Here is a 23139-nt window from a genome sequence, read left to right on the forward strand (position 1 = left end):
CCTCAAAACATAGCCAGTAAAAGCTAAATCTCTGGCAAAAAAAGTGAGTACATCTCTCATGAAAAGTTGTTAATATTAACATACATGTCAATTCTCAATATTTTGTGTCAGCCTATGTCACGGTAGGGCAGGTTGATTTGCAACTTTTTTCAGAAAATCAACATGGCACTGGTGATGATAGTTGGGATTTGATGTGATAAGAACAGATACCAAAAATTAGATTCCTATCTTGAACAGAAAATTGAGCATTTTATTTTAAAAATTCGTGTAAGAAAATGCTGAAAAAAGCCTTCATTTTCATAGTATTTTACACAACACTGAAATTTCACTATTTTTATAAAAAATTCAATTAAAATTGATATATTTATATGAAATACATTAAAACAAAATATACACTTGAATTTTAATTTTAATTGTGAATCACAAGTACCAAAATATCTCAACTTTTACTGCATTGATTAAAAAGAATTGGAAAAAGAGGCTAATTAGCGACTAAGTCTTTTAAATTTCATAATTCAAAAAGATATGTGAAGATGTATTACACAATATAACAACTTGATACAAGTTACAGAACCATGTATTTTAACTTTTTATTAAACGCAATAATAAAAACTATGTTATAATAGAACTAAATTTAATTTATCATAGTGTTTGAGGATAGACAACTCTGGTCCATAAACACATTAACCTTGTGGCTTATGTTAACCATCTTGTTTGATTCAAGAGCCCAATTTTCTAAGTTGTATATCCTTCTCCTCGAGAAATGCCAACAGCATACTCAAAAAGTAGTCTCTGGTCTTCAATTAAATTATTTGTTTCAGATAATGATGATCGGGAGGGACACTAATTTTTTAGAATTCTACTTGAGGCAAATCTTGATAATTATTGATACAAAGTTTTCCCAAAGGACCAGTAAATGTTGTTGGGCTTCTTGTTGTTCTATCAATTGATTTAAAATTGCTTTAAATGGCAGTTCTTCTAGTGGAACCTGAAAATTGCAAAAATTTTATGTTTAATAATAGAGCAAGAATACATAATAAATAACAATATGTTATTTTATTTTGCACAAAAAGGAACATAATTGCAGGTGAATCTATTGAATTAATTTTACCTCCTTGTTAGGAGGACAAGCGCAGATTATGTGCCTTGTTTGACAATTTCTGTCTTGCACTTTACAGCAAAGTCATCACATCTCAAGACAGAAAGTTTACAGCTACAAGAAGATATATCAGTCTATCTAGCTATTCCTTCATTCTTTTCACTTTGATTGCTGCAAGAGATTTCCTGTCAATCTGTCTGGCCCTCTTATAGCAAAATATATTGACCTTCTGTCCTATATAACGTTTCCTTAACAAGGGTAATTGTGGATTGACTGCTTGACAAGTACTAATTATTTTCTTGGCAATTAACTTAGAAATCTCATTATTTTTTAAGTGGGAATAACTTTTTGAGGAAATAACTAAACTGGATGACTTGTCATGAAATTGGGGGTGCTGTTTCATCCAAACGATAAGGTGGCAAATATTTGTGAACCACGGGTTAAAACTGAACGTTGTGCTTTTACTGACATTCTAATCTGAAAAGTAAAATAAATAAATAGATTATAACTGAAGGAAACTGTATTAGGCTATCTTCCAGTTTCATATGTAAAAAAAAGTGCTAGTTATACGAAATAATGAAAAACTTTGTAGAGTTGAATTAGATGTATTGAAGAGAGAGGACCAGACCAAATCAGAGACATAGTAGTGTTTAGTTTAAACATTTTTCTAGCAGACTTTAGGTTCTCCTTCGATAACATGAATTTATCCATAAAGAGATTCATTCTTGCTGTAGCTGTGCCATTTTAAACAAGTGTTTAGTGTTTAGAGTGAAAAACCAATGCTTGTTCATCTATGTTACCATGCTATTTTAAAAATTATTTTCAAGTTAAATTTATTTTTTTCGCTATAATTTTTGTTTATTAAATTGTTAGGTGAAAGTACAGAGTAGTTACAACACATCCTCCCATCCTCCTCATGTTAAGAATGGCTTTATAAATCAAATTTATTTTAGCACAATAACATAGATGCACAAGTACCGAAAAACCTTTAAAGCAGTTTCCTCATTTACTCATATTAACCTTTGTGAGTTATCTGATTTTAAAACTATAATTTTAGAAGAAAAATACTGCTTAAAAACAATTACTCCCTAAAAATAAAATAAAATAAAAATTTAACACTAATTTTCTGCAAAGTATTTTTTATTAAGTAAAAAATCTTGAAGATTTATGTAGTTATGTTTCGTAAAGAATGTAGAATAAAATTGTATGTTTTTTTTTTTTTTTAATATAAAACGGGAATATTACGATATTTTAATAAAAAAATTCAAATAGAATTTGATGTGAAATATTAGGTTGGTCACAAAAATAATGTTTTTGACGTTCGTTTGAACGTCAAAATATGGCATTATTTTTGCACCAACCTAATAGAAAAAACAATTAAAAAAAGATAAAGAAACATAAATTTCAAACAAGTAAAACATTTGTTTATTTTTCCTAATATTACGTTGTGATTTGGCTTTCAACCGCACTGGCGCACTGGATGCATATTTTATTTTATGAAACAAATATGTTTAAATCCATTTATTTTTTTCCTATACTGCAGACACTTGAAATATAATAATATACATTTTAAACAAGTCTTTTCGTTTCTCCTTTCGAAATAATTAAGCTTAAAATCGTAATGTTTTCAAATTAAATAATAAACAAACGTTACTTTTCAATAGCAATAACGAGCGTGTATTTAAAACGGTGAAATCTGAAATGTTCCCACCCCAAAAAAAGTTCCTGAAATGAAAAAGCGAACTTTGGTCGCTATTATTAAAAAAGAAAAAAAAAAACAAAAAAAAACATAATTTTGCCTCTACATTTAATATTTATTTTATTAATTCATTATCCTCACTCATTTTATTTAAAAATGTAGTTTAAAACTAGGTACGGGCAAAGTGAATGCCGATGCTCAAAATGCATAAACATTTTAACCCTTCCCTTTACTTTAAAAAAAAAAAATCACCAAAAATCAGAGAATTAACCAATTTTAATGAAATTTGCAGTATTTTTCAAATAGTGATCGCGGAATATAATGAACTAATTAGTTTTATTTAAATCTTAGTGGAAATGTATTATTTTGTTTAAATAAAAAATACCTTTACTAAAGTTATGGTTTTCAGTAGTAAAAAAAAAACGCAAGAATTTATTTTTCTTTTTTTTATATATAAATAAACCATCGTAATTTTTAACAATAAAAATAAAATAAAATAATTTTTACTGGAATATTACGAAAAAAGTCCCTAAAATCCATATTAATGAATTCGATATAACTCGAAGAAAAATGAATTTCTCGAACTACCGATATTACCATTCAATTAAGCATTGTTTATTTAATATTTTCACACAAAAAAATTATAATTGCAAAATATATTTCTACTTTTTTTTTTTTTAAATTACAGGTTTCTCATAATTTTTATATGCAAGATTTTAATGATTTCCTTGCTCGCAAGAATGTGAAACTTTTGCCGTAACATATTTTTTGTATAATAGTGAACAATAATTAAAAAAGAAAATTAATTTACAAACAGGAACATAGAAAAATAAGTAAATAAAAAAAAAATGGAGAAATGTATACAAACGTTCAGAATAGGAATGTACGGATGCACGTTTGGGAATGAATGGAAACTATTATACCCCTTCCTTCCTTTTAATTACATGACGTTATTTTCACAGTCTTTCAACTGCCTAAAATTTTGAGCCTGCGTATATTTTGTGTTTACAAAATTGTAGTTTTTTGCGTTTTGCGAACAGCAGAATCACTCGGTTTTGGGCTAATTAATTTATGTTTTGTACAAAGAAGGTGTTTTTTTTTTTAATTCAATATCTTAGGACTTTATACTTTACTAATTATCTTTGAAATAGACCCAGAAAACTAATATTTATCTTTTAAAGGATTTTTTACAATGAATTTATTTTACTTCAAAATTTAGCTGAATTGGGTAGCCCGCCATGAAAACTTTTTTCATAACTTTTTTTTTCCACCTATACAAATATTTTTTTCCTTTTCGAAATTAAGTTTAGTCCTTAGTCTTTCAAATACAATTAAAAAAAATAGTCGGAAACCTACAAAAAAATTATGATAAATCGGCTTTCAAAACTAGGTCCCCCTATTTTTGTCCGCTCAGTTTTGTCCGTACCTATTTAAAACGTATTCTAAATAATGATTCCATTTTCTTAATGGTATAGATTGTTCTGATGACGGGACGTACTTGACAATTTACCGAAAAACTTTTAATAACTGCAATTTTTAAACTTTTTAAAAGTCATTTCCACAAGAAAAGGAAACGATTTTATAAAAAAAATATTTCGTGTAGGTCTTTTCTATGTTAAACCTCAACTATCATCACCATGGTTCCAAAATCGATCTTCCCTAATGTCACAGAAACATATATTGAGTGAGTTTCTAACAGTATTTGTATAATTTTTTAGTTTGAACTAATTTTCCCAAACTTAACGTGTTCAACATAGAGTCCGCCGCCATCTATGTTTTTCAAATACATTGATAAACATTCGAGCTGAATAAACATGCTACATTAAATAAAAACACTAAAAAAATTATCCAGTTAGGTAGAAAAGTAACTTATCTTACCTTTGATAACATTTATGGGTTTGTATTACTGTACACATAGATTCGAAAAAGTTGTCAAAATCAAATATATAACAAATAAATGTTATCAAAGACAAGATAGGTTACCTTTCTACCTAACTGGATAATATTGTGTAGTGTTTTTATTTAATGTAACATGTTTATTCAGCTCGAAAAACAGTGTTTACCGATGTATTGGAAAATTAAAAATGGCGCCCAACCCAACTCTCTCTCTTTGACACGGTAAGTTTGTGAAAAGAAGTTATAAATAAAAAACTAGACAAAATACTCTTAGAAACTAGCTCAATATATGTTACCGTGACATAGGCTGAAATATATTCGGTGGGGTTTTAACAGTATTTTGTATATTTTTAACTTTTTTTAACTCCTTTTCTGAAACTTACCGTGTCAAAGAGGGAGTTGGGCGCCATTTTTAATTTTCCAATACATCAGTAAACACTGTATGTTTGTGAGCTGAATTAACATGTTACATTAAATAAAAACACTAAAAACATATCCAATTAGGTAAGTAACTTATCTTGTCTTTGATAGCATTTATTTGTTATATATTTATTTTTTGACAACTTTTTCGAATCTATGTGTACAGTAATACAAACCCACATTTATTTGTTATATATTTGTTTTTTGACAACTTTTTCGAATCTATGTGTACAGTAAAACAAACCCTTTATTGTCAAACAAAAGGTGTTAATTAAAAAGACGTCTGCCTGTGCCTCCCTCCAAAATAACAATGTCCACACACAAAAAAAAGTATTATAACTTATTAAATAATAGTTGTTTCACATACGCAAACTTGAATATTCGATAAGAACGAACGACGAAAGGATTAAAATAATAAAGCATTTACCGTGTTGAGACTGCAATGGAAAGATCGTCAATAACAATATTAATTTTTTATTTGACACCGATTCCACTTTCGTGACGTCATGATTTTATGTGCTCTTAGGCGATAATCTCCCTTGATTTAGCAGAAAGTGTAAATCTTATCTTAAAGGACTTTTTTCTTTTCTTTTTTAGTCTCTTATTGTTTTCGTTCTCATTTTAGATTAAATCGGACATACTTAATTAATTAATTTCGATAAACGCTGCCATATTTTTCAATAAGTTTTCGCCTGTTTTTTCACTGAGGAGACTGGAAAACTTGGCCAAATATTATTTGGTTTTCTGTTTCTTACGTCATGATTTTATGCTTTTTGACGATAGTCTCCCTTGGTTTAGGTGGTAGATAAACGTCATTTATCGTATATCGTATGCTTACATTTTTTTTCTTTCTTAATTTAGATCGAATATATTGAAGTCGTTAGCTCCAAAAGATCCTGCCATATTTTATCGATTAGTTTTCGTCTGTTCACAGGCAAGATAGGAAAAAATTGTACGAATATTCATTTGTTTGGTAAATTTTTACGACGTACCCCTGCCGGGAGCCCTAGGTGTATCAGAAATTTGGGGTAATTTTTGACATCCCTAACAGAAAACTGCGAATAAAATATAAAAAAAAAACTCGTAATTTATTTTTTTTTTATAGTGAATTGTTTATTTTCTGTATGGAATATACTTCCAAAATAAACTATTAAAGTTGTTTAAAAAATAATAGAAATATTAATTTTTATTAAAAAAAAAAAAAAACAGTGTTTACAAAGTGCCGGCGCGCCTTCATACACCCATTTTTTTTATGTAATGAAATCAACTGTATTTTACGAGTTAAATATTTTTCAATTTTTAAATTTTTAAAATCTATTAACATTTTTTTATTGGTTCAATTTTTTCAATATTTTCAGGGTCAATGTGAAATTTTATGCTCTTTCTAATAAACCGAATATAATATTTTAGACAAAGGTTATTTTTTAAATTCACCCCCCCCATTTTGAAATGTCTATTAAAAATTAAATAATTTATTCACCAAAGATTTATATATCACAAATTGAAGATAAAAGATCAATAAATAAAATATTCTAATTTAAAACAAAAAAAGGAGTGTTTTTGGAAATTTACCTGTAAAGTCCAAAGTGTAAAACCTTTTTTTTTTTTAAACTACGTTGATTTTTTTTTTTTAAATGAAAGCTCATGTTGTGTTTATATCGTCAAGTAAATACCGGACGCTGATGGCAATTTTTTCTATTTCATTTAATGTTTTCTTTTTTTTTTTTTAGATATTTAAAAAAAAGAAAAAATCAGTCGATAAAGAAGTATTAAAATATATCAATCAAAAACTCGTGTATTTCATTAAGAGAATTTAAAAAAATCGGCCAACTGGATTTTTTGTTTTAGGGGAAAAACTAACAAGTGAATGTGTGTGTGTGTTTTTTTTAACTATGAAGGACCAAAAATACTAATTTTGGTTAACAGCACACAATAAAAAAGAGACATTAATTATGTCCCTTTGACGAATCCATATTTGATAAATTCCAAAGTAGCAGCCTTTAAGCTTATGGCACAAAACACATTACGAAAATGCGATTTTTTAGGACCCTCGGTTTAAAAAATCCTTTTATTTAAAAAATACATGGAATTTAAAATATAAATATGGATAAATTCTTAACAATGAAGAATGGAACTACCCATTTAATAGTATTTTTTCAGAGGTAAGTGATTTTTGGCATTTATATTTACATATATTTATCGAAGCAAGTCAAAATACGTCGATTTTCTTTAAATCTTTTTTTAAAGAAAACCGATTTAAAAAACAAATATTGCATGATTTGCTATTAAACCTGTTATTTTTTTAAAAAGTTTGGTCTTTGCTCTTTAATTGAAAAAAACATTAAGGTTTGAATTAGATTTTTTTCAAGTAGTTATAAGCTTCGAAAGATATTAAGTTGAATTATTAAAGTTCTTATCACCATTTTTAATGGCCACTTTCTGATACACCTACCCCAGCCCAGCGTATTATAAACACCCCAACCTCTCCATGTTAAGAATGGCTTTTGAGGTTGGGGATGGGAGGGGGTGTTTATTCCGAAAGTCGTTAGTAACATGGGGAGATTAGGGGGGCGGGGGGGTATTTTGAAAGCCGTTCTTAACATAGGGTAGTTGGGGGTGTTTATACTATGCTGAGGTCGTAAAAAAATACCATTTGTGTTTTGCTTTTTACCAATTTTTTTCCTACGACAAAATTAGAGGAAAAAAAAATGTTTTTTGGGTATCACGCATATTAACTTACACGAGCTATTGCTTGCTGTCTACGTCATGATACGTCATGGGAAATATTAGGTTGAGAAGAAAGTCATTGTGGAATTTTTAATTTTGATTTTAAATGATGTATTTTCAAATAAGTTTTCGTTATAATACCTTTACTTTATATATCATTTTATAGAGCGTTTCTCATTCTATCTAACCGTTTAAATTGCAATCGTTTTAAAACAATTATGTATTTTCAGAACGTTGAATACAAGACTCCTCCTCGGCCTTCGGGTCAAGATCAAAGTGTAGTATCTGTTCTTCAGATGCTGCACTTCATTTTCTTGTTCTCTTTCGGTGGAGGAGAAATCCTTCACGACTGAGACAATTTTTATTTTTGTACCTTTTCTCCACATTAAAAAACGACCCTGGTGTCTAACTCTGTCCCGTGGGGAGGCATAGTAAATAGGTACAAGATGGAAAAAAGAAAGCAAATTCACAGTATTTTCTTATTTCTTAACATGAGGAGGTTGGAAGTGTTTATACTACGCTGAGGCACGTAGTAATTAGCTCTTTCAGGATGTAATCATCATCTAGTTTAATCTTTTTTTTTTCATGCTTCTGCTTGGCTCATAGGTTAAAATACTGATTTCTCCCTCTGATTTTAACAACAGGTGTGTGCAAGCCTTTTCTTGTCGCACACAAACAACAAACGCGAGGAACAAAATCACATGGGCCTCTACACATTCTTTCCTGCACAGCAGATGCAACAACAAAGTAACAATAACAGGACATCCCTATCAACACATAAGAAGAAGTTGAATCAACAATACGAGTTGAGATGCACCACGCACACGGATAAACTCAGAACTGGAAGCTTCGTTGACAGCTGGCAACTGAACACCCCCGTTCAATATGAATGAATGCAAAACAGGCGACCGTACAGGCAATGTACACACACTACCGCAGACTCACTTGCGAAGACACCTGCAACTGCACACCCATCGTTCAACACTAACAAATGCGCAGCAAGCGCCCGTACAGGCAATGTACACCGACTACCGCAGACTCACTTGCAAAGACTCCTAGAACTGCACACTCACGTCAAAACAAACAAAAATTTTCCTTCCAAACGAACAATTCACTTTACTGTTCAAGCAACTGGTTGCACATGTCAGCACAAAAAAACAAAAAACAAATGTCAGCCTAAAAAAAGAGTAAACGCCTTTTCCACACGTAAATAGTTTTTTATGAACACACTCCATTTTTGAAACAACCACACTCTCTCTCTACAACAATAGACTTTCCCTCTCACCAGCTAACAGTGAGAGATGCACGCCAAACTAAACACGTGCTGTACCCTTTCTTTTATTTGTTTCTTCATGAAATAAATTCTAGTTTGTTTATTTCAATTTAACATGTTCGTTTCTTCCTTAATTCAATATATTTTTCCTACTTTGTACGACTGAGGGATATATATAATATACCACCAGTCTGCTACAAACGGGTGACACACGAACGTGAGATGAACACCCATTTCCTTCTTTACCACAAGTCCCGCAACACACTGGCGACCGACCGACGTGAAACGAACACACATGGTGACCCTACTTTTTTTAAATGAATTGTTTGAGCGAGATACACGTTTTATGTGATAAACAAAAAGAACAAACTTTTCTACAAAGAAAAACAACAAGTAAACTACTACCGACAAGAATCTCAACAAGCAACAATGGCATTGAACCCCCCCCCCCGCCCTTTTCATCTTCACGCTAATGGACCTCGTTTTTCCAGAACTCTTTTCATTTTCAGACAACCGGCACATCACCCTGTTATTTGACTAAACCCAAGCAATGTTGGGTATACAGACGGTGAGGAAAAAGAGAATTTCTCCAGCAGCAGACGAACAACAATGTCGAAACCCTCGTCAGACTCGGCAAAGAAAAATAGACACGGAGCTGTCGACTTCATACTGAATTTGAAAAAATTCAAGCTTGACAAATATTTTTCACGGTTTCCTTACATTACCCTGCAACAAACGCGAGGAACAAAATCACATAGGCCTATACACGTTCTTTCCCACACAGCAGATGCAACAATAAAGTAACAATAACAGGACACCCCTATCAACACATAAGAATAAGTTGAATCAACAATACGAGTTGAGATGCATCACGCACACGGATAAACTCAGGACTGGAAGTTTTGTTGACAGCTGGCAACTGAACACCCCCGTTCAATACGAATTAATGCGCAACAGGCACCCGTACAGGCAATGTACACCCACTACCGCAGACTCACTTGCGAAGATCCTAGAACTGCACACTCACGTCAACACAAACAAAAATTTTCCTTCCAAACGAACAATTCACTTTACTGTCCAAGCAACTGGTTGCACATGTCAGCACAAAAAAAGCAAAAAACAGATGTCAGCCTAAAAAAAAGAGTAAACGCCTTTTCCACGCGTAAGTAGTTTTTTATGAACACACTCCATTTTTGAAACAACCACACCAACAACAAAAAACAGGAAGAAAAGTTAATTGCCCAAAACATTACTTATTTAAAAAAAAAAAAAAATATACACTGTATATTTTTTTTCCTGGGAAGGGGAGTATTGTGCAAGTCTTTTCTTGTCTCACGCATTCACATTTCAAGCAACTTTTCTTGTCATATACATACACACGCACATACACACACGTACATATATTCACTTTCACGTACATACACACATTCATGTGCATACACACATACTCTAACGTACACACATGTATGCATACGTAAGCACACACATACACACACATGGGCAACGTCACTTCCATTTAAAGGAAATCCACACATGCGCGAAGGACACCGGAAGCAACTACATAGCAAGAGACCTTAGCTTTTTCCTTCTTTTCGATTTGGCTCCCGATCTGAGCGGTCGACGGACCTAGTGCTCCCTTCAGGGTACGCTTCACATCCCCTACTACTATGTGTGGGGCAAGAGCCAACAAACAGTATGTACACCTTACACGCTTTCTCTCTCTCTCTCTCTCTCTCTCTCTCTCTCTCTCTCTCTCTCTCTCTACAACAATAGACTTTCCCTCTCACCAGCTAACAGCGGGAGATGCACGCCAAACTAAACACGTGCTGTATCTTTTCTTTTATTTGTTTCTTCATGAAATAAGTTCTAGTTCGTTTATTTCAATTTAACACGTTGCTCGTTTCTTCCTCAATTCAATACATTTTTCATATTTTGTACGACTGGGGGATATATATAATGTACCACGCTACAGGTGCCTGAAAAAATTGGCATCTCCATTTTTGTTGATAAACTGTAGATGTACCAAAATCTATCTCGTAAAAAAATACTAAATGTTAATTTACAGACATATTTTGACAGAAACAATGATTATTTAATACAACATGCATTTTCTGCACTTCTGCATGACAGTGATAGGAGGCGAATATGTGTATTTTAGTTTAAAAAACGGCCGATATAGGACGTGTCAGCCGAACAGGGGGTCGATAACTCGTGCCTTTCTAAAAGTTTGTGCAAAGACAATCCCCTAGAAGGGTTTTTTTGGACAAATAAGGAGACTATCCCTTGTAACTTTGCAAACACTATATTTCAAAAAGGTTTCACTGAAAATCACTCATTGAAACCCCCCCCCCAAAAAAAACAATACTATTATAAAATTTCTATAAATTTTTATAAATAAATAAATAAAAACTTCTATATTAAAATTATATTTTGCTACATTGACAAAAAAAAATATTATATTTTGATGTTTATACAATCTTATTGCGGAAAAAAAGACAAACTATCTTTGTGTAAAAAATTTTTTTAAAAAAACAATAAATTATTCTTAAACCTCTATAAATGTTTACGGTTTTTAAATTTTGATATATGTTTACAAAATCTTACTGTAAAAAAAAGTTAGGGTTTGTTTTACTGTACACATAGATTCGAAAAAGTTGTCAAAAAACAAATATATAACAAATAAATGTTACCAAAGGCAAGATAAGTTACTTTTCTGCCTAACTGGATGATTTTGTAGTGTTTTTATTTAATGTAACATATTTATTCAGCTCGAAAAACATAGTGTTTACGATGTATTGGAAAATTAAAAATGAGCCCGATTCTCTCTTTGACACTGTAAGTTTGGGAAAAGGAGTTAAAAATAAAAAACTAGACAAAATACTTTTAGAAACTCACTCAATATATGTTACCGTGAAATAGGCTGACATAGTTTCGGTAGGTTTTTAACAGTATTTTGTATATTTTTTAATTTTTAACCCCTTTTCTGAAACTCACCGTGTCAAAGAGAGAGTTGGGTGCCATTTTTAATTTTCCAATACATCGGTAAACACTGTATTTTTTTTAGTGCTGAATAAACATGTTATATTAAATAAAAACATATCCAGTTAGGTAGAAAAGTAACTTATCTTGCCTCTGATAACACTTATTTGTTTTTTGATACCTTTTTCGAGCAATATAAACCCAAAAATTATTCTTAAACCTCTATAAACGTATCATGTTTTGAAAAATCTATTTTGCTACATTATCAAACTAAAATTATATTTCGATACATTAAATCACTCCTTGAAAAGAAATTATATTAATTCATTAAAATTATATTTTGATACATTTTTTTATAAAATAAATGTTTCGATTTTCATATATATTTTCATATATTTTGTGTTATTTATTTTGTTATCAAAAAACTACTTTTTTTTTGTTTTAAATTTGAATATATTATTTATTGACCTTTTCTCTTCAATTTGTGATATATAACACTTTGGTGAGTAAATTAATTATTTATTTTTTAATAGACACTTGAAAATGGGGGGGGGGGCGTGAATTAAAAAAAAACGTTTGTCTAAAAAATATTATATTCGGTTTATTGGAAAGAGCATAAAATTTCACATTGACCCTTAAAATATCGTAAAAATAGAATCAATAGAAAAATTTTGATAGATTTTTAAAGTTTAAAAATTGAAAAATATTGAGTTCGGAAAATTCATTACTGTTTTTTTTTTTTTTAAATAAAAAAAAAATATTTTTATTACTTTTTAAACAACTTTAATAGTTTATTTTGGAAGTATCATCCATAAAGAAAATAAACAATCCACTTTTAAAAGAGAAATTACGAGTTTTTTTTTATATTTTATTCACAGTTTCGTGTTAGGGATGTAAAAAATTCCTATAAAAATGCTGATAAACCAACACTTGTTTATATTTGAGGTTCACATCATGGCCGCTAGACGGCAGTTCTCTTTCGAAGAACAGAGATCGATAACTCGTCTCTGTTGCTAATATGTCACTGTCATGCAGAAGTGCCTATTTTTCATATGCAATAAATTTAATAAAATATGGAAAAGAAAGCGTTAATGTGTGGGATTTATAACAGAAGATAAAGAGCGTAATTGTACGTATTTCAAAGTATATTCGAAAAAAAAAAAATAAATAAACGGTTTACAAATAGTTTTTTTATTCTATTTAAAAGCAATATTTTAGCGCTTTTACACTATTGGGGCGAAATTTCGGAAATTGTAATTCTGAATTTCACATGAAAACAATGGTATCTACCTATTCCTCGTATTCTTAAGATGATTATATCCAAAAATTACGAAAATCGATAAGGTAGAAAATTATTAAAGAAAATTAAAAAAAATAGAATTTGATGAAAACGATCGGAAGACACAGGAGAGTTTGCAAAAGGGAGGTAATTTTCCGTTTTGATTTAAACAAGATAACGGCAATTTTTCACCTGCTAACACGATTAAAGTTGTTTTGTTTAATAATTCCGTAATATTCAGGTAATTTCGACTGCATAATTTGAAAGCTACCATTGTAACTTATTAGAATTGACAAAAAAAAAAAAAAAAAAATGCCTTGGATTTTTATAAAACTTTCTGAAAAGTTGTAACTAACTGATTTCTGTATAATTGTGTTTGTCTATACCATGCAATAAATCTTAGATGTGCCTCAGGGGCTCTTTTTAGGGCTAATAAAAGCGCTTCATTTTTGGGACTATTTTACCATATTTGTCCAAATTTTTCTGTGTATGTCTATTTAGCAGTTTTGCATGGTGCTGAACTCAAATTTAAATATGTTAAGGCCTTGGGGACTTTTGGGGCTAAATGAGGGTGGGGGTGCAAATGATGGACTTAAATCATTTCTTTTTTTTTTTTTGCATGGCGCAAAACTCAAATTTAAATATGTTAAGCCTAAAATTGCACCATTTGTTTATTTTCATCAGGATTTGACGTCCTCTGGGGACTTTTGGGACTAAATGAGGGGGGGGGGGTAATGCTGAACATTTTTTTTATGCTTCGTTCACTATGCACTCACGGGGACCATACATGCTTCACTTGTTTTTTTTTTTTCTGTTGTTGCTATACATGGTGAATCTAGATGGCAAATCATTTTTTCAAAACTTTATATTTCTCACTAGTTTGCTTTTGTCATAGCTGAGACGTCATCCCCTCATCCTCCCCGCAAACAAAATGGATGTTTACACCATTGTTACCCTCTTTCTATTTTATGTACTAAATAAACTGTGGAGCTTATTTTATCTCAGCTTATAGTCACCATGACAGCATTTAGTCTTCTTCATCTCGTTCTTCGTTCTCATATTTTCTGATAATTCAAAGTCCTCCTCTATTGATGGAGGCTGTGCCTCATTTGAAACCTGGAGGATAGATTGAATATCTTGCAACTGACCATGGCTTATCATGCCTTTATTTCTTTTCTGTTGTTGATATATTGGGTGGACCAATAAAATTGTCGCCCCACAGAAAACAACCCAACAGCTTTCTTTTAAAACTTTTGTTGAAAAAAAAAAAATCAATTCAGGTAACTTGATTATGTAGTAGAGCTGACGTCTATTCAATGTAGTCGCCTTCAGCCTCAATCACTGCTTCAATACATGTCCAGAACTGGGAGCATGTCTTTTCTACATATGCCGGTGGGAGCTTGGCAAATACTCGATAGATGGTGGCGATCATGCTGGCTTTGCTATTGTGGAAGGTCATGTTGGTGATGTTCTCGACGTATCACCAAATGAAGTAGTCCAGCGAGTTCAAGTCAGGGAAAGAGGTGGGGCAGTGAGAGAAAGCTAGAAAGTCGTAGCACTTCTTCTGAAGCCAAGCCTGGGTCTCTTTGGACTTGTAGGCTGGTGCCGAGTCTTGTTGTCACACCCAGAGTCTGCCAGCAGCCACCTGATTGTACCAGGGGAACACCACATGCCTCAGCAAATTCAGTTACACTTTGGTGTTGACTTTCAAGCAGACTTTGACGATGTGAGGTGGCATGATGTGAACCTCGCTTGAAACCACACCAAAACCATAACCATGGCTGGAAACTGTTTTCATCATACTGAGCATGTCCCTGCTATCTGTATTTGCATTTTTGCATTTTGAGGGTGCTGGCAATGCTCCCATTGTCATAACTTGGATTAGTAGAGAACATGAGTTGTACAATGGCACATCTCCGATCTTGCTCATTAAACATTGTGTCGCTTTCAGACATGATAGAAGGCTCCTATCGCTCTTGGGATTTGTACACAACTAGCCAACTAGTAGATGGTCAGCAAAAAAAGAAAAAAGAAAACCGGTTTTCATCAATTGGAAATGGAATCATGTCGTTTTTTCTAGGGCAGCAATCTTCTCATTTCACCCTGTATATAGAGGCCATAATGTACGGCACAATCACGTTGACACACCAGTTCTCGCCAGATCACCAAAGTTAAGCAATGTTGAGCTTGGCCAATACCAGATGGGTGATCATTTGGGAAGGCTAGGCGCTGTATGTACCTTCAGGAAGGTTAGGCATGGAGCCAGCACCCTCACCCTGTAAAAAGAACTCCTCGCTACAAAAACATCTACAAAATTTGTAGATGGCCTATGCCCCTCCAGGGGCTCAAGGCTATGGATGGATGAATAGAGGAGGTAGACATTGTTACACCAAAGCTTTATGGTTTGCTTCTGTCATGGCTGGAGTACATTTTTTTTTTTCCAAAAAATGTTTACATAGTTGTTTCTTGCTTGGTGTATAAATGAGTATGCATGCCAGTAGTATATATCTTCTTTATCTTGTTCATTTTTATAATTTTCTCAGGATATTTCAAAGTTGTCTTCTATTATTGGAAGGATTGCCTCATCTGCAACCTGGGGGACTTGTTGAATTTTCTGAGATGTCAGCCCTTTCTCATCTACATATAATCGCATGTTTCTCACTCTGAACATACAAATCCACATTTTTCACAATATGGTTTTTCACTTTTTTTTTTATCATTTTGTCCAAGCTGGGGATGGGGCATCCTACTGAATGCCATACATTTACCTGCTATCTCATACGTCGCAACCAAAAGATATATTTTTTGAATATTCTAACTCTTCCTTTGCAACTGTTTGAATCTCTCTTACACTTGGTTCACAGTGTATAGATACCAGTTAATTTTTGAAATTCTTTTGCATGAGTCAAGTTGCTTCTATAATTACTGGAATGATCGAGATTTTTTTTCAAAATTCCAGTTTCTTTTCACTCAGATGTTTCATTTGCCTTTCAATTGAAGTTGTCAGATATCAAGCGCTAACATTTAATCCCAATATGAGATACATAGATATTTAAATGTTCATTAAAGTTCTTTATTTCTCAAACATTGAGTTCATAAAAAAGATCCTCTTCTCAATTGACCAGTTAAATATATTACAGTCTATCTTTCTTGTGGTGTCTCGGTCTTATTGGATTCCAAGAAAATAATTCTTCACGTCTGGTAGAGTATCCAGCTTTGTGCTATTACTTTAGGTAACCTTTTACTTGGCCTTTTGGCCAAGATCAAAGTGTAGTATCTGTTCCGGCAGATGCTGCAAGCTATGACTAGCTATGACTAGCAAAGACCAGATGTGGGGGCAACCCCACATGCCTGACCATTAACCAGCTCCCATTTCCCACCTCTCAGGAGCTGGTCCCCTTTTTCCCTTCCCCCTCCCTTCACTCCTCACATTAAAAATCGGCCTTGTGCCTAATTTGCTCGGTGGGGGAGCAAATAAATACCATCTGTTCCGGCAGATGCTGCAAGCAAAGACCAGCTATGACTAGCAAAGACCATATGTGGGGGTAACCCCACATATCTGAACTTGGTCAAGGTAGGGATCACCCTACGACCACAGTTACTATCCAGCTCCCATTTCCCACCTCTCGGGAGCAGGATCCCCCTTTCCCTCCCCCCTCCCTCTCTCTCCACATTAAAAAACGGCCTTGTGCCTAATTTGCTCAGTGGGGAAGCAAATAAATACCGTATCTGTTCTTCAGATGCTGCACTTCTATTTCTTGTTCTCTTTCGGTGGAGGAGAAATCCTTCATGACTGAGACAATTTTTATTTTTGTACCTTTTCTCCACATTAAAATCGACCCTGGTGTCTAACTCTATCTCGTGGGGAGGCATAGTAAATAGGTATTTTAGGTAACCTCACTTGGAGAAAGTTAACATCTATAATATAAATCTCACCTGTTTAAATGTATGTATGTATGTATGTTTGTATGTATTATAGTCAGGTCATGTCATATTTTTTTTTTTTTTTTTACACAGTGATCACCACTTATCAAAGCCCGGAAGCCACTCTGGGATAAGGGTTATTTTTTTTTTTTTTTACACATATGCTATGTATGTATTATAGTTAGGTCATGTCATATGCTACTGTATGTATGTATTATAGTCAGGTCATGTCATATGCTACTGGTACCATGTAACCCAGTACTACCTGCCTCATGGTCGGGTCACCGGCGACTAAACTGGTTCCCCCACCAGACTTGTTTGGTGAGGAGGGCGGCTAGTCTCCCTGAAGGATTAAAAACAAGACCTTCCAAAGGGCGAATGAACTCTTTTTCTGGGTCAACGGCCAACTAGCACCGTGTATATTTGTGTGTGTGTGTGTGTGTGTGTGTACTGGGGTAGAGAGGGCTCCCGTAAGCTGTGGTGAAGGCAACCTTTCTAGGAGAAGCAAATCTCTGATTTAAAAAACCATAAAGCGGAAGACCATTACCCGCATTAAGCTGGTCTGCAGTTTAATTTGTTGCTGGCTATCTTGCTCTTGCTTGTTGCTGGATCTGAACATTTTGAACCGAGAGAGAGACTTAGCTGTTGTACAAAGCTAAGACTCTGTAACATCATATTTGTATAGATACTCCCTCAGGCATTTGGGCTCATGGATTTTAAATGTTTGAGGGAGTGGCACTCGTCTGACAAGACGTTGCAAATCATCATGTATGTTTGTATGTCTGCCTAAAACTTTCGACAGAGGCGATGAATTTTCACGAGGTAAGTATCGTTTTGAAGCTTGACCCTTTGGACGACAAATATAAAAAAAATTGGTTAAAAACATTAATTCCTTCACCCTGAACTGGGCACTTTTCTACAAGGAGGGGTCGCTTTTTTCACCAATATTTTTGAAAATCATTCCCTCTCTTCGATTGACTAGCTTTAATTTAAACCTTTGCCACTTCCGGTTTGGCAGTGGCTTCAACGGCAAAGACGTCATGCTTTTTCTTTCTACATTCTTTTCCCCCTTCACTGGTTTGAGCCTGCCTGCCTACTTCCACTTTTTTTTTCTCAACACACATCCAAACATTCGGGCACCCAGGCTAGTTTTACATAAAAGCCAGTGTGTGCTAACCATAGTGAGATAGTATTTGGGCCACGAAACTGTTATTTAGTCAGAGTTTTCTTGTAGGGAAAAAATATCCTCATGCTCAGTTATCCTGACAAACCCTTGTATGAACAAACTTTACAAGGATAGTGTCCAGTAGGCATTCAAGTTCTCTTCTATCTGTAATTGTATATTTACTCAAATTGACACTGAGAATGTATTTCCACAAACATTACGAGAATATAGTCAATCACTTCCTTAATTTCTTCCTTTGAAGTTTGTAATGCTGGGTATGGGGCAACCAAACCAGCTGCAAACATTGCCCTGCTTTTTATTAAAACCAACCAAGAGCTCTTTTTAGTATCCTTGTTTTTCCCTTAAGTGCAATTGTATGGATCTCTTTTGCACTTGATTCACTAGGAATATTAGTTAGGTAGGACTTTAGGTTCTTCTTCATAAGCCCTGTGGCACCTATGATAACTGGTATGATTGATATCTCTCTAAGATTTCAGTTTCTTTTCATATCATACATGAGACCTTGGTATTTGGTCTGTTTCTCTCTTTCAGCTCTGTTCAGACCTCCATCATTAGGAACACTCACTTGAATCAAGGTTGCAACTCTCTCTGACTTATTCCATATAACTATGTCAGGTTTCACAGCAGCATTTTCAAGGTAGGTGGCTGTAGAGATTACATGGTCGTAATCTATGGTATATAAGTCATTTCCAACTGTTCTTTCAGGTTGATGTTCCCAGGATTTGCTGTTACATTTGATGTTTAATTCTTTACAGATGGTCCAGTGGATGTACTTACATACTCCATCAAGTCTCGCTTTTTAGTAGCTATCCCCTAAAAGAACCTTGCAACTTGATACCAGATTCTGCATTTGTTGTCATTACTGATCCCTGTCATCTTCTTGAATGCATTGGTCATCAATCCCTGGTCTTGAACAGCCATTATAACCCTTTCCTGATCGTGGTGGAGGGCTCCCCTCTTGAGCCAATCCAAGGAACCTTCTTTGTCTGTGTATTCCTGGGAGAGTTCCCCCAGAAAATGTTAGTCCCACTGTTCAAGGTTCCTCTTTTAGAAGGTATATTTCTGCTGGCTCTTTCTTGCTATTTCTGTGGTTGGCTTGATAAGTTTTTCAGTCTCATCTGTGAGACAGCCCTGACCAAAATGTTTGGCCAGCTGGGTGATATCTTGGCATGTGCTTTTGTGTCGCATTGTCAAGGTGTGCACACACGCACATGCATGTATGACAGATGAACGATTGGGATCAGGCTGTAAAAACTGATGTTGCCAGTATTTGACACTCACTGCTGGTGAGGGTAGTGCACCTGCCAATATAGCGCAGAGGAAAAGCAAAAAAACAGGAGAAGCAAACAGCCAGCAAGCAAAGCAGCATTAGACAAGCTCGTGGTTCCATTCATCCATCCTCCTGTCCACCCTCTACATCTCTAGCTTGGTGCAAGCACATGAGGCCATCATAAAGAAATATATATTTTATATATTTTTATAAAAAAACAAGTTTGTGTTATAAGTTTTTCTGGCTCATGAAAAATCGGCCGGCATGCATGCAACTATATCACATTTGTAGTTTGAGGTTATTGGTGAGGGTGTATGTTTTCACATGATCTGTAAAAGTGTATCTCTCTGCAAGTCATACCTTGTTGTGCTGGGCAATGTAATCTCTGACTTATTCCATATAACTATGTCAGGTTTGACAGCAGCATTTTCAAGGTAGGTTGCTGTAGGGATTACATGGTTGTAATGTATGGTATATAAGGCATTTCCAACTGTTCTTTCAGGATGATGTTCCCAGGATTTGCTGCAACATTTGATGTTTAATTCTTTACAGATGGTCCAGTGGAGGTACTTACATACTCCATCAAGTCTCGCTGTTTAGTAGCTATCCCCTAAAAGAACCTTGCAACTTGATACCAGATTCTGCATTTGTTGTCATTAGTGAGACCTGCCATCTTCTTGAATGCATTGGCCATCAATCCCTGGTCTTGAGCAGCTATCCACATATTGGATTTGGCATCCAGACATCAGATGGCTCGGGATTTAAATCACTGAGTGGTAATACCTGACCTGATAATTTGCCCGTAGCCCAGGCATTTTTAAATCCATTTGTAGATTCTGGTCTTGATCAGTTAAAATAATTTCTTTTCTTCATAAATGGAACTTCTGAGCCATTGCAGTGAAACATCCATGTCTATATATGCATGGGTAAGCTCCTTCAGGAATTTTTTTTGTTTTTTACACAGTGGTACCCACTTATCAAGGCCCGGAAGCCACTCAGGGATAAGGGTTGTTGCAAGTACACTATGTTAGTGTGGAGATTTAATGAAGTGTTTACTTAAGAGGGCGGTTCATTAGGAATTTGTTAACGTTGGACTTGAAGACATCCAAGTTGTAGTCAGGTGGGAAGCAGGCAGATGGAACAGAGTTCCACAGGCGTGCAGTTCTAAGAAAGAAGCTTTGTTCATGGAATTTACGTTTTGATTTAGGCACAGATAAAGAGTGGGGGAAATTTTTCACAGTGGATTCAGCTACAGGGTGGTCACAAAGTCTGGCTACATAATCTACAGAATTTGGATTATCTTATATGAATCAAGCATCAGTTTTTGAGTGGCATAAGAGATTCAAGGAAGGCAGAGAATCTTTTAGGGATGGTGAGAGATATGGGAGGAGTAAGGAAGTCAGAACACCAGAGTTGGTTGGTCAAATGTAGATAATGTAGCCAGACTTTGTGGCCACCCTGTAGACGGGTGTTTTTCGTGAAGGATTTGCGAGGGGGAACCAGAGATTGGAGTTCAGATGAGCACCTGCCATGGAAATAACGATAAAACAAGGATAGGCTCGCAACGTCTCTTCTGTGGGAGAGAGGTTGCAGGGTAGAGAAGAGGGCATCCTCCACTAAGCCACAAAGTCTATTTTGTACTCTGTCAAGGCAGAATAGGCTGTTTTTTCCCCTTTTTTTCCTTGCTCTGTTATGTCATTTGTGTGAAAATCCATGTGACAACTCAGTTTCTTACTCTGCATATTGATAGTGGATGGTGTACGACTTCTTTCTCGCTGATCTTTCTAATATATGTTCTCAGGACATGCTGAGGCATTAAATATTACATTTATTGCAGATCGTCCAATGAAGATATTAAACAAGCTCGATGGTATATTAAAATAATATATGGTATATATATATACCATATATTTTAATTTATCATATATATATATGCATATATATATATATTTTTATGTATATTAATTTATATATATTTAATATATTATTTATATATTAATTTATATTATATTCATTTATAATATTTAATATATTATTTATATATTAATTTATATTATTAATATATTATTTATATATTAATTTATATATTAATTTATATTATTTGATACATTATTTATATATTATATATTTAATATATTATTTATATATTAATTTATATTATATTCATTTATAATATTTAATATATTATTTATATATTAATTTATATTATATTAATTTATATTATTTATATATTATATATTTAATATATTATTTACATATTAATTTATATTATATTAATTTATATTATTTAATATATTATTTATATATTATATATTTAATATATTATTTATATATTAATTTATATTATATTAATTTATATTATTTAATATATTATTTATATATTATATATTTAATATATTATTTATATATTAATTTATATTATATTTATTTATATTATTTGATATATTATTTATATATTATATATTTAATATATTATTTATATATTAATTTATATTATATTAATTTATATTATTTAATATATTATTTATATATTATATATTTAATATATTATTTATATATTAATTTATATTATATTAATTTATATTATTTTATATATTATTTATAAATTATATATTTAATATATTATTTGTATATTAATTTATATTATATAAATTTATATTATTTAATATATTATTTATATATTATATATTTAATATATTATTTATATATTAATTTATATTATATTAATTTATATTATTTAATATATTATTTATATATTATATATTTAATACATTAGTTATATATTAATTTATATTATATTATTTTATATTATTTAATATATTATTTATATATTTTAATATATTATTTATATATTAATTTATATTATTTATATATTATATATTATATATATTATATAATTAATATATTATTTATATATTAATTTATATTATATTAATTTATATTATTTAATACATTATTTATATATTTTAATATATTAATTTATATTATATTAATTTATGTTATTTAATGTTTTTTATATATTTAATATATTATTTATATATTAATTCATATTATTTAATATATTATTTATATATTATATATTTAATATATTATTTATATATTAATTCATATAATTTAGTATATTATTTATATATTATATATTTAATATATTATTTTTATATTAATTCATATTATTTAATATATTATTTATATATTTAATATATTATTTATATATTATATATTTAATATATTATTTTTATATTAATTCATATTATTTAATATATTATTTATATATTTAATATATTATTTATATATTAATTTATATTATTTAATATATTATCTATATATTATATATTTAATATATTATTATTATATTTATTTATATTATATTAATTTATATTATTTGAT

The 23139-nt window shown here is 32.0% G+C and overlaps 1 protein-coding gene across 1 annotated transcript in view; it reads right to left on the reverse strand.

Moving 5' to 3' along the window:
* The window catches only part of LOC145269176 (uncharacterized), a 96756-nt gene extending 89738 nt beyond the window's left edge, over window positions 1-7018 (reverse strand). The window contains exon 1 of the mRNA XM_080124785.1: window positions 5542-7018. The gene's annotated coding sequence lies outside the window, so the exon portion shown is untranslated. The remainder of the gene's footprint in view (window positions 1-5541) is intronic.
* Window positions 7019-23139: the final 16121 nt, after the last annotated feature.

This window comes from Euprymna scolopes, chromosome 45 (assembly GCF_053919585.1).
Source record: "Euprymna scolopes isolate OS-2025 chromosome 45, ASM5391958v1, whole genome shotgun sequence".
Classification (NCBI taxonomy): Eukaryota; Metazoa; Mollusca; class Cephalopoda; order Sepiida; family Sepiolidae; genus Euprymna; species Euprymna scolopes.